The 11,922-nt window shown below is 47.8% G+C and overlaps 1 long non-coding RNA gene across 1 annotated transcript in view; it reads left to right on the top strand.

Moving 5' to 3' along the window:
- The first annotated feature begins 1,109 nt into the window (after positions 1 to 1,109).
- The window catches only part of LOC106507017 (uncharacterized), a 446,650-nt gene continuing 435,837 nt past the window's right edge, over positions 1,110 to 11,922 (top strand). Inside the window, exon 1 of the long non-coding RNA XR_001302677.3 lies at positions 1,110 to 1,204. This is a non-coding gene — a long non-coding RNA (uncharacterized LOC106507017). The remainder of the gene's footprint in view (positions 1,205 to 11,922) is intronic.

The raw sequence follows: 11,922 nt of genomic DNA, 5'->3' as shown, positions 1-11,922 counted from the left end.
TAATCAGGGATGTTGAGCATTTCTTCATGTGCTTGTTGGCCATCTGTATATGATATCACTTATATCTGGGATCTAATATACGGCACAAATGAACCTTTCCACAGAAAAGAAAATCATGGACTTGGAGAATAGACTTGTGGTTGCCAAGGGGGAGGGGGAAAGAGTGGGATGGATGGGGAGCTTGGGGTTAATAGATGCAGATTATTGTCTTTGGAGTGGATTAGCAATAAGATCCTGCTGTGTAGCACTGGGAACTATATCTATTCACTTATGAGGGAGCATGATAATGTGAGAAAAAAGAATGTATACAGGTACGTGTAACTGGGTCACCATGCTATATAGTAGAAAATTGACAGAACACTGTAAACCAGCTATAATGGAAAAAAATAAAAATCATATTAAAAAAAAAAAAGATTGAAACCCAGCCCCAGCTACTTAGAGCTCCTCCCATTCAGTGCTCAGTGTTCTGGGCCCAGTGGACAAAACCAAGACCCCCACCTAGATTCTAGCAGTGAGGGAGTGGGACAGAGGAGCAAGGCATCGCCTTCAGTCCCAGGGTGAATGTGCCCAGGGAGGGGCAGTGCCAGGATCTCCCCTGTGCTCAGGGTTAGACGGAGATCAGTGTAAGGTCAAGGGGACGGCTGCTGGAGCAACAGCCAGGGGTGCCCTAGAAGCAACCAGGGGCCAGTTTCAGGGGGTGTTGGAACCAGGGCCAAAGGGCAGGAGATGAGCTCAGAGGACCACAGGGACCCTAGAAAAGGCTGGCTTGTGACCGCCTTGGCCCCAGCAGTGCAGGGTCCGGGACAGAGGAGGGTCTGTTCTGACTTAGGTTTTTGCAGCATCACTCTGGCTGCCATGCCCAGTGACTCAGGTCCCACCTCTGGTCTGACCCTCTGGTTTTCCAAGACTGTCAGGGTGTGGCCACCCAGGGAGAATGTTGGAGAAAGAGGGACCCCCTTGGTGTCCTGCCTGCTGTGTGCTGGGTGGCAGAATTTGCCCTTCTTCCTTCAGTGTGTCACTGTCACCATCATTGTCTTTATTGTCATCCTTGTTGGCTGAGCCTACATTTTTGAGGTGTTTTAAGAATATCTCCATGTTGAATCTTCCAGCAGCAGTCCTGTGAATTAAGCTTCATCTCCTTGTATTTTGCACTTGAAGAAACCGTTCTGAGAGGAGAGGAGAACAGCCGGAGGTCACACAGCAGGTCAGCGGGAGTCGGGACTCAAGCTGGTTTCTTGTCCTTGCTTTTCACTAAAGGGGGTGGGGGTGGGGGAGTTGTCTCTGGGAGGGTCACCCTCAGGCCACTTGGGCTCTAGCAGTGAGAGGACATAAGTCCCAGGGTTCAGGATCTGGTGTTTCTGTGCGTTGTGGTGTGGGTCGCAGATGCAGCTTGAATCCCACGTTGCTGTGGCTGTGGTGTAGGCTGACAGCTGCAGCTCCAATTCGACCCCCTAGCCTGGGAACTTCCATATGCCTCCAGTGAGGCCTGAAAAAAAAAAGGCAGGCTGTAGTGTGATCTGGGCAGAGTCACACACAGCCACCTTTTTTCTTGGGAAGATCATGTCCTCCTATTGCAGCTGCCAAGGGAACCTCTCCCGCTCCCAGGAGTCTGAGGGCAGAGAAAGGTACCTTTCAAAAGAGAAGGTGGTGGTAACAGTTGTTTGTCCAGCTCACCTGAAATGTGCAAAAGTTGTCCCAATTCCTGCATTGCCTGGATCTATGCAGTAACATGTTGCGAACGGAGAAAGAGAAAATGCTGTCTCCCAGTTTCTTGGTTATCTGCCTCGTCATTGGCTCTGAAGCCACCTTGCTGAGGCTGGGGTCTCGTGGTCCCTCCACCTCTGCCTGCAGCCTAGAGGTGCACAGCGGTCAGATCCCAGCCTGGGCTGGGCCAACTCGGGGAGAGGCCCCTATCTCTGCCCTGGGGGAGTCCCTTCACCAAAGCCCTCCAGGGTGTGTGGTTAACTCCTGCAAGTAAAGTCCTCAGATTCACTGGAAGAAGCAGATGCTGAAGCTTACTTTGCAAAGCTCTGTACACATAATCTCAGTTCTTATAACTTCTATCCATAGTTGGTTTTAATCCCCCCATTTTGCTGAGGAGGAAATAAATCTGTGCTTTATTGCTACTTGCTCACATACCCAGTGAATCAAGGAGCCAATCCTGGAGCCAGTCTGTTTGTTTCCGCCAAGTCAGGAAGGTTGGCTAAACTGCTGAACGGAGGTGGGGTGTGTTAGGCTGCCTGAGTTAGAAGCTCGGACTGGCATCTGAGCCTGTTATTCAAATCCAGCTGACTCCTGTTTTATACTAACCATCATCAAAGGCCACTGTTAACAGGAGCCTGCATCTTCCTTTGTGCATTTGAAAAAGTTCCATTTCAAAGCCTTCACGTCCGTGCAGTGACCCTGGAGGAGTCAGCTGGAATTAAATCGGGAGCCAGGAAACGGAGAGAATGAGAGGAAGGTCACCCTTTGAAATGACAAAGAGGTGTCGTTTTCTCAGTCGGGTAGGTGCAGTGTAGGTAGCTGGGCTGTGCATTTTAATTCTGATCTCCGAGGCCGCTAATGTGCTTGTCGCTCAGAGAGTAGACGCTAATTGACAAGCAACTAAATAAATAACGTGTAACATGAAAGCAAACACAAGCTTTAAAGGAGAAGAAAAAAATAGCAAAAAAGTACGAAATTTAGAACACGGGTGGGGCGGCGGGGGCTTGGAGGGTGTCTTCCTCCATCCATTAGGGTGACATCAAAGGGCTTTTCACAGTATTTGTTTTATGGTGAAGATACTGTTTGGAATAATCTGAGCCCCTGTCCCCATGTGCCGATGCTGCTGCCGCCACCACCACCGTGCTGGAGATCAGAGGCACCGCAGAGAAGGGAGGGGACCAGATTCTTCAAAAGGACCTGGAGAAACACAAGCAGCAGCTAAGAGAAGTCACGCCAGCCTCTGTCTTATAGGAGGACAGGTGGAGGCCCAGAGAGGGAACTGGCACAACGCAGGTCACACAATGTGGGTCCCTGGGAGGTGTGGCCTCTGGTGTGGGCTGAACTATGTCCCCAGAAAGATATGTTGAAGTCCTAAACCCCAGTAACTCAGCCTGTGACCTTATTGAAAATTGAGTTCTTGAAGATGTAACTGGTTAAGACAAAGTCGTACTGGAGGAGACTGGGCCCTGAGCCTAAGGTAACTAGTGTCCTTGTAAGAAGGGGCAAGAAAGGCTTGGGGCTGGAAGGCACAGAGAAAATGTGACAAGAGAGGCAGAGACTAGAGTGATGGGACCTGGTCCTAATGATGCCTTGATTTTGGACATCTAAGCTCCAGAATGGTGAGAGAAGGAATTTCTCTCACCATTCTGGTTGGTGGTATCTTAATTCAGTGGCCCAGGAATCAATCGCATGCAGCCCCTATCACCTATGGTCACGCTCCCCACGCTGCCAGCTTCAAGTAGACACGTGTCCCCAGTCCTGGCTCAATCAAGACCTCTGAGACACCCCTGGCTTATTCCACCCAGTTATCCCCTGCTCACCACAGAGCCATGTCGTGTCACCCACCACCCCCAATTCTAATTATTTGTGTAGTTCTTGCTACCTAGACTAAAAGCACCTTCTCAAATCACAGTTCGTTTAAGCACTTCATGAGTTTCTTTTCTTTTTTTCCTTTCTTTCTTTCTTTGTTTTTTTTTCTTTTTAGGGCCACACCCACGGCATATAGAGGTTCCCAGGCTAGGGGTCGAATCAGAGCTACAGCCGCCTGCCTACACCACAGCCACAGCAACGCCAGATCCGAGCCGCACCTTCAATCTACACCACAGCTTAGAGCAATGCTGGATCCTTAACCCACCGAGCGAGGCCAGGGATTGAACCCGCAACCTCATGGTTCCTAGTCAGATTTGTTTTCAAATCTGTACCATGACGGGAATTCTGAACCAGCCCCCTTTAGGTTCCAGGGCGACGTGGAAGAACTGTCAGAGTTGAAGTCAGAGCCTGGATTGGGATTATTTTTTTCCAATCATGTTCTAGCCATGGCTCCTCTGTGAGCCTCAGTTTTCTCACCGGTAAAATGGGATAGTGGGCCCTGCTTCAAAAGGGCTTTTGTAGGGTCAGTGAGATGGGTATAGGGAAGCGTATCCTAAACCCTCAAGGGCTGTGCGTTTGCAAGGCCAGCGCTGCAGCGTTCCCCCCCTCCATCCATCCTGGGATGGGGGAGGGTTAAGCTCGTGGTGGGGCAGGGAAGGACCCCGCAGGAGTGGGCGAGTGGGGTGCGTTCATCCCTCAGCAGGGAGAGTGGGGACCAGGAAAGGGAGCCGCTCATCTGAGGCCCCTGGTGCCTGAACTTCGTGTGTGATGCAGCCCCTCGGAGGGAGAGCTGAGGTGACAAATTGGTGCCAAGGCGAGCGCCTGGCATGAAATGAAATTGCTTATCAGAGAAATAATGCTAAAAGTAAAATAAATTAGACTTCGCACTGACGTCGTAATTTTAAAAATTAATTAAGAATAAAAAGAAGATGCATCTCAAAGGAAGGGAGAAGTCTAATTTTGACAGACTGTAATTCATTCCTCTGTCCTGGGATTCATTAATGGCCTGAAGTACAAATTGTGCCTTTATAAGATCTGAAATCCCCTGGGGGCCCTCTCAAAGCTCTGCCAGGACCTGAGGACCCATCAAGGGGGGGCCACTTCTAGGGACAAGTGTCTGGGACCCCAAGACTGACTCTGGACTGTGCCGCTCTGACATTGGGGATGGTGGCCTTGGGGGAGCGGCCGTGGGTCTCTGCCCCCATCATGCCTCAGGGGCTGGGGTGCTTGGTGCCCCCTGGGGATTGGAGAGAGCCTCTGCCGTGGCTGAGCTCACAGTCAGATGGAGGAGGCAGACTCCCCTTCCAGCACATGCTACATGCTGTGCTGGGGCTGGGGGGACAGGGAGGAGGTGACTTCTGAAAAGAATCCTTGAGGATTAGGAGGGGGTGTCCGGCAAAGAAGGGGTAGGGCAGACCAGGGGGAGAAACGGCATGCTAGTGCTCCAGGGGGTGCTAGAAAGTGATGTCTGGAGGTGGGGTCTTCAAGAGATCGCAGGGGGTGGGTGGAGAGGGTGCCTGCAGGGTGGCCTTGAATGACAGGTGCAGGAGTGTGGACCATATCCTGAGGCAACAGGAAGTCACTGAAGGGAGGCTTCATCCAATCTGCGTGTTAGAGAGAGGCCGTGATGCCTGAAGTCCCTCCAGGCGGTAAGGGAAGTCTTGAATGCGGAGCAATGCTATCCCATCTCCCATATGAGCTCCACTTCCTGGCTTGTAGGATGGGTGCTGGTCCAGGATCTCTCTGGTGGGTTCTCTCTGGCCCTTGAGTCTCCTCTTGTGCCCCCTCCCCTTGCAAAGGGGACAGATGGGGACCTCAATCATGCAGATGTAGGGTCACTAGGCACCTGATGCTCGGGGGTTAGAGTAGAAGGCAGCCCTTTATTTTGGGGGTTTTGAAAATTGCACACTCCCCTTCTGGGCCTGGGGACTGAGAGGGAGGGACTTATTTGCATAAGGAGCCTAGAGCCTTCTAGAAGGACACAGCTGAGAACCTCTGCTTCCAGAAATACAAACATGGGGTGTCAGCCCGGGAGAGCTGGCTTGGCCGTGGGGGAGGACGTGAGGCTGGTGAGACAATGCTGCCTCTGAGGAGGGGGACTGTCCTGTGCGTGGTGGTGGCAGCCCTCAGGACCTGCCACTTAGCCTCCTGGATGTGGCGTTGTGACCCAAGAGAGCTGCAAGGCTAAACCCATCAGTTATGACAACACATAAAAATCAACAGATAAAATGGTAGGCTGAGTCAGTAGTGAAAAACTAGAAGATCTGAATTTTTCAATCACGGGAGCTTGATTACAGAGATTTTGGTACCCTGGAGTATTGAGCTTGTAAAAATTTTTTTTTGAAAAAAAATTTTTAATGAAATGGGAATACACTCAAAATATAATGTTGAGTGGAAAAAGCAGGGTACAGTACATAGCATGATTTCAGGGCTGTTAGTAAAACAGTGTGGAAGAAAGTCCACCAAAATGTTAACAGGGTTTATATCTGGATTGTGGGATTGTGGGTGACTTTTATTTCCCTCTTTATCTTTCTATGCTTTCTGCAATAAAAAATATTACCTACATTACTAACAATAAAAAATGCAGTGAACAATATTATTTTTAGAATAAGCAAAAAAGCATAAAAGTTTACAAAAGGAACTCAACACCACATAATTTGTAAGTGACACTATATCCGTATGAAGCCATTACAAGTCCTCCTCCAGCGGTTTTTCTTGCTGGCTCCAGAGGCACAGGTCACATGAATTATGTTCTGCTACCCTAAAAAGTCCCCTTTGCCCTTTCATGAGGATGGCATTTATGAAGCCACAGTAGAGTGAAAAGAAGAACTTTTAGCCAAAGCCAAGAATTGTGGTGGCCAAGGGGGAGGAGAGTGGGGAGGGAAGGACTGGGAGTTTGGGATTAGAAGATGCAGGCTGATGTATATATAGACTGGAAAAACACCAAGGTCCTACTGCAGAGCACAGGGAACTATATTCAGTATCCTGTGACAAACCATAATGGAAAAGAACATGAAAAAGAATATGTGTAGGTATAGCTGACTCACTTTGCTGTACAGCAGAAATTAACACCACACTGTAAATCAACTAAAAAATTAAAAAAATTAACCCCTCCCACACTCCCCCAAAGAAGAAGAAGGAGGAGAAGGAGAGGAAGAAGAAGAGGAGGAAGAAAAACTAGCCAGAAGGCTGAGGTACCCTGCAGGAGGAGGGAGTGACAGGAGGAGAAAATGATGACAATTTCAGTTGAGTGACTTAATGATCGCTGGCTTAGTTTTTCCTCCCAGCAGTTGGAAGGGGCCGCAATGACTCCTTTGTGCAGTCTCACCCTTACCACTTGGGAATAGGGCTCACCTTTGTGGGGTGGTCGGAGTAGAATTAGGGGTTCAGGTGTGGTTAGAGAACAGAACAAGTTTAACTGACCAATCCAGGGGCCAAACCAGTCATCATAAAAAAAGAAAACCTGGTGTGGTTTATAAAGCACCTTTTCATCCGTTGTTTCCCCATCTAGACACCCCCGTGGAAGATCATCGTTCTCTCTTTGGGTGCCGGGGACGTGGGAAAGCTGAGTTCAGGGTGGTTGAGAATTGCATCCAAGTTCCACAGCTCCGGGATGACAGGATGGGCATGATGGGTAAAGCCCCAGGTCATCCTATGGGTTGTTGTTCTAGGTCCTTTTCAATGCTGGTGAACTCCACTTCCTCATGGAAGGCTCCCTGGGTCAGCACCACCCATCAGCACAGCACACGAGCCAAACGCTTGTTTATTTTAAACAGAAGGGGAATGCACTGGGTAGGGTAACAGAAATCTGAAGGTGATATAAGCTTCATTACACCTTGGGACTCACTAATGTCGTTTGCCCCGATGTGCTCAGGTGCAGATGTACGTCCAGGAGCAAGAAGATGAAACATAGAGAGGTCCAGATTCACATTCCCCCACCCTGATAACCCTGGCTGAGAAGCAGTATCTTCCCCAAGAGTGCTGGCCACAAAGTCCCAGGGGGAGATTTTGACTGGCCGGGCTCAGTCACGTGACCATTATCCTGTCCAAAAGGATAGGTCAGCCCTCATCCTCAGCACACATGTGGGCAATGCTCAAGGAAATTAGGTATCTGAAATTAGACAAAAGCAGATGTCCACCAACAGCTGATGTCTTAAGTATTATAATTCTGTCTTTGGACTTAGCTTCCTTTAGTCAATATCTGTTTCCTCCCTACTAAGACAGAGAAGGGATTGAGCATAGTTACTATCTTTCATGTCACCTTTCCCTTACTGAATTTTGTGGTTATATTATTCTAAGGTCTTCTACTGATTGTCTATGTAACTTTTAATACCCTACTATGTCTCTCTCTCTCTCTTTTTTTTCTTCTGCTTTTTAGGGCCGCACCTATGACATAAGGAAGTTCCCAGGCTAGAGGTGGAATCGGAGCTGCAGCTGCCAGTCTACGCCACAGCCACAGCAACGCCAGATCTGAGCCGCGTCTGTGACCTACACCACAGCTCATGGCAATGCCAGATCCTTAACCCACTGAGCGAGGCCAGGGATCAAACCCGCATTCCTAGTCAGATTCATTTCCCCTGCACCATGATGGGAACTCCTCAATTTCTTGATTTATTCCTTTTGGATGATACATATTGATCTCTACTATGAAGAATAAAGAAATCATTCATTTGTTTTGTTGGTAGATTTATACTTTCTTCTATGTGTCCTGAGTGCCACCTAACTCTTGTTGAATAATTATTCTTACCTAGTCAAGGTTCATAACATTTCCATTCTCTCTGTTGCCATGATCTTTCATGATTTCTCTGTAGGTTGGTTCTAAAATTTTAAATCCAATAAAATCTCATTTACACACTTTAGGCTATGGAAATATTCACTGCAGAACCAAGTGATGTGATTAGCTCTGTAGAGATGAGAAGGTGCCTTGAAAACTTTGCTGCTCAAAAGGAATGTCCTGAACACTGGGGCCAGCAGATTCTCCTGTAGTTTACTTTGCACTTGCCTTGATCCTAACTTATCGTTAGCTGCCACTGTTTCCCATGTTTACCCTTTTTCTCTTCCCTAAGTTTCTTTAACCTACAATTTACTCTTTTAACAATTGTAAAGTGTACAATTAAGTACATTCACCTTGTCCTGTATCCATCACCACTATCCAGTTCCAGAACTCTTCCCATTAGGTCATCACTCCTCCTGCCTCCCTCCCATTGACCCCTAGCAACTACTCATCTTCATTCTCTGTCTGTGGATTTGCATTTTGTGTGTATTAAACATAACTGGAATCATATAATATGTAGCTTTTTGCATTTAGCTTCTTTCATTGACATGATGTTTTCAAAGGTTCATCTATGTTGCAGCATGGAACAGGACTTCATTCCTTGTTTGTGGCTGCATGACATCTCAGCATCTGGATACATCATATTTGTTCATTTACTCATCAATTGATGGATATTTGGGTTGTTTTCACCTATTGCCTATTGTGAAGAGTGCTGCTATGACCATTTGTGTAGAATATCTGTTTGAGTCCCTGCTTTCAGTTCTTTGGGTGTAGACTCAGGAGTGGAATTGCTGGGTCATATGCTCATTCTACGTTTAATTTAAGGATGCACTGCCAAATGTTTTACACAGTGGCTGCACCGGTTTGCATTCCCACCCACAATGGATGAAGGTTCCAATTTCCTGACATCCTCTATCCATGTCAACACTTGTTATTTTCTGGGTTTTGATTTGAGCCATCCTGCTTGGTGTGAGGTGGTGGCTCTGGTTTTGATTTGCATTTCCCTAACGATCAGTGATACCCAGCATGTTCCCATGGGCTTATTGGTCACTTTGTATCTTCTCTTGGGTAGTTCTCTATTCAAGTGTGCATTTTTGTCTATTTTTTTTTTTTTTTTTTTTTTTTTTTTTAGGGCTGCACCCTCAGCATATGGAGGTTTCCAGGCTAGGGGTTGAATTGCAGCTCCAGCTGCTGGCCTACAGCACAGCCACAGCAATGCCAGATCAGAGCCGATCTACACCACAGCTCACGGCAGTGCCGGATCCTTAACCCACTGAGTGAGCCAGGGATCAAACCTGCGTCCTCATGGATACTAGTCAGATTTGTTTCCACTGAGCCATGACAGGAACTCTCAAGCATGCATTTTTAAATTGGGTTGTTTGCCTTCCTGTTGTTGAAAATATTTTTTAAAGTATTTTGTTGTAGAAGCTATAAATATCCATCAATGGATGAGTAAATAAATATGTTGTATCCACACTGTATTTTTAATTTTGGGGCGGAGTGGTAAAATTCTGGGTTCTTGGGAATCATCAGATATCTTCATTTTGCTTTCCACTCTTTGTATAGCACTTGGGGGTAAATTCACTTTTTATTTCAGTTATTGTATTTTTCATCTCTTCTTATTTAAGTTTTATATCTTGTATCTCTTTGCTCTGTGTTTCCTGTAAGTTATCCATCTTTGCCTCCAGTTTATTTCCAATGTCTTGCATCATCTTCAGCATCAACAGTCTAAAGTCTTTTTCCTGGAGGCTGAGAATCTTCTGATCACTTAGCTGATTTTCTGGGTTTTTTTCTTTCACCCTCATCTGAGTTATAGTTCTCTGTCTTTTCATTTTTATAGGTTTTTGGTGTGGTGACTTTTTACAGATAATAGAGATGTAGCCTCTCTTACTTCTGCTGTCTGCCCCCCTTGTGGCTGAGGTCGGTATGGGGGCTTGCTGTAGGCTTCCTGATGGGAGGGACTGATGCCTGCCCACTGGTAGGTGGAGCTGATTCTAATCCCTCTGGTGGGTGGGGCTTAGTCTCTGGATGGGATTAGAAGCAGCTGTGTGCCTGAGGGGTCTTTAGGTAGCCTGTTTACTGAGGGGTGGGGCTGTGATCCCACCTGGATTGTTGTTTGCCTTGGGGCTTCTCAGCGCTGACAGGTGGGGCCAGATTTTCCCAAAATGGCCACCTCCAGAGAAATGCACGCTGCTGAATATTCCTGAGAGCTTTGCTTCCAATGTCCTTCCCCCTCAACAAGCCACATTCCCCTTGTTTTCCCAGGAGGTCCTCCAAGAACTGCAGTCAGGTTTGACCCAGGTTCCTATGGAGCCTCTGCTTTGCCTTGGCACCCAGTGCACGTGAAAGTCTGTGTGTGCCTTTTAAGAATGGGGTCTCCATTTCCCCCTGTCCTGTGGAGCTCCTGCGCACAAGCCCCACTGACCTTCAATGCCAGATGCTCCGGGGGCTCTTTCTCCCAGTGCCAGATCCCCACACGTGGCAGTTTGATGTGGGGCTCAGAACTCTCACTCCTGTAGGCGAGTCTCTGTGAACCAGTTACTTTCCAGTCTGTGGGACTTCCCACCTGGGAGGTATGGGGTTGTTTATACTGTGAAATCACCCCTCCTACCTCTCGCTCTGACCTCCTCTTTGTCTTCTGGAGTAGGATATCTTTTTGAAGGTTTCCGGTCCTTTCGGTTGAAGATTGCTCAGCATTTAGTTGTAAATTTTGTTGTTTTTAGGAGAGAAGTTGAGCTCCAGTCCTTCTATTCCGCCATCGTAATCCCATCTCCAGCAACTCCTTAACAGACTGTAATTCACTTTTCCTCAGAACTTGAAAACTGACAGGCTGAGTAATGACCCTTTCCCCAAATATGCAGGTTCTATTCCCCGGAACCTGTGAATGTTACCTTGTGTGGCAAAAGGGACTTTTCAGATGTGATGAAGGCTATTGAGATGGGGTGACTGCTGGATTATCCAGGCAAGCCCTACATGTAACTACAAGGGTCCTTACAAGAGAGAGGCAGCAGGAGATTTGTCTAAATGAGGAAGAAGGTAGAGTTCCCATTGTGGCTCAGCGGGTTAGGAACCCGACGCAGTGTCCGTGAGGATACAGTTTTGATCCCTGGCCTCACTCAGTGGGTTGAGGATCTGGTGTTGTCACTAGCTGCGGTATAGTTTGCAGATACACATCGGATCCAGTGTGGCTGTGGCACAGGTGGGAAGCTGCAGCTCTGATTCGACCCCTAGCCTGGGAATTTCTGTATGCTGCAGGTGTGGCCCTAAAAAGAAAAAAGAGAGAGAGAGAGGGAGAAGGCCATGTGGCCACTGAAGAAGATGCTACCTGCTGGCTTTTAAGCTGAAGGAAGGGTCCCAGAGCCAAGGGATGTGAGGAGGGAGGCTCTAGAGGCTGGGGGAGGAAACAGGCTCTTCCCTAGGGCTGCTCAAAGGAGGGCAATGTGTCTGTGTCCAGGCAGACACGTTGATTTCTACCTTGTAAAACTGATTTCGGACTTCTAATCTCCAGCTCTAAGACCCTTGTGTGGTTTTAAACCACTGAGTTGGTGGTGGTTTGTCACGGCAGCCACAGGAAG

The sequence above is a fragment of the Sus scrofa genome, chromosome 1 (genome assembly GCF_054392235.1).
Source record: "Sus scrofa isolate SSC_HxYL_T2T_F1_AM1 chromosome 1, Sscrofa_HxYL_maternal_Yorkshire_Landrace_v2.0, whole genome shotgun sequence".
Lineage (NCBI taxonomy): Eukaryota > Metazoa > Chordata > Mammalia > Artiodactyla > Suidae > Sus > Sus scrofa.
Note: the sequence above shows the minus strand (reverse complement) of the source record. Positions and strands in the feature narration are given on the sequence as shown.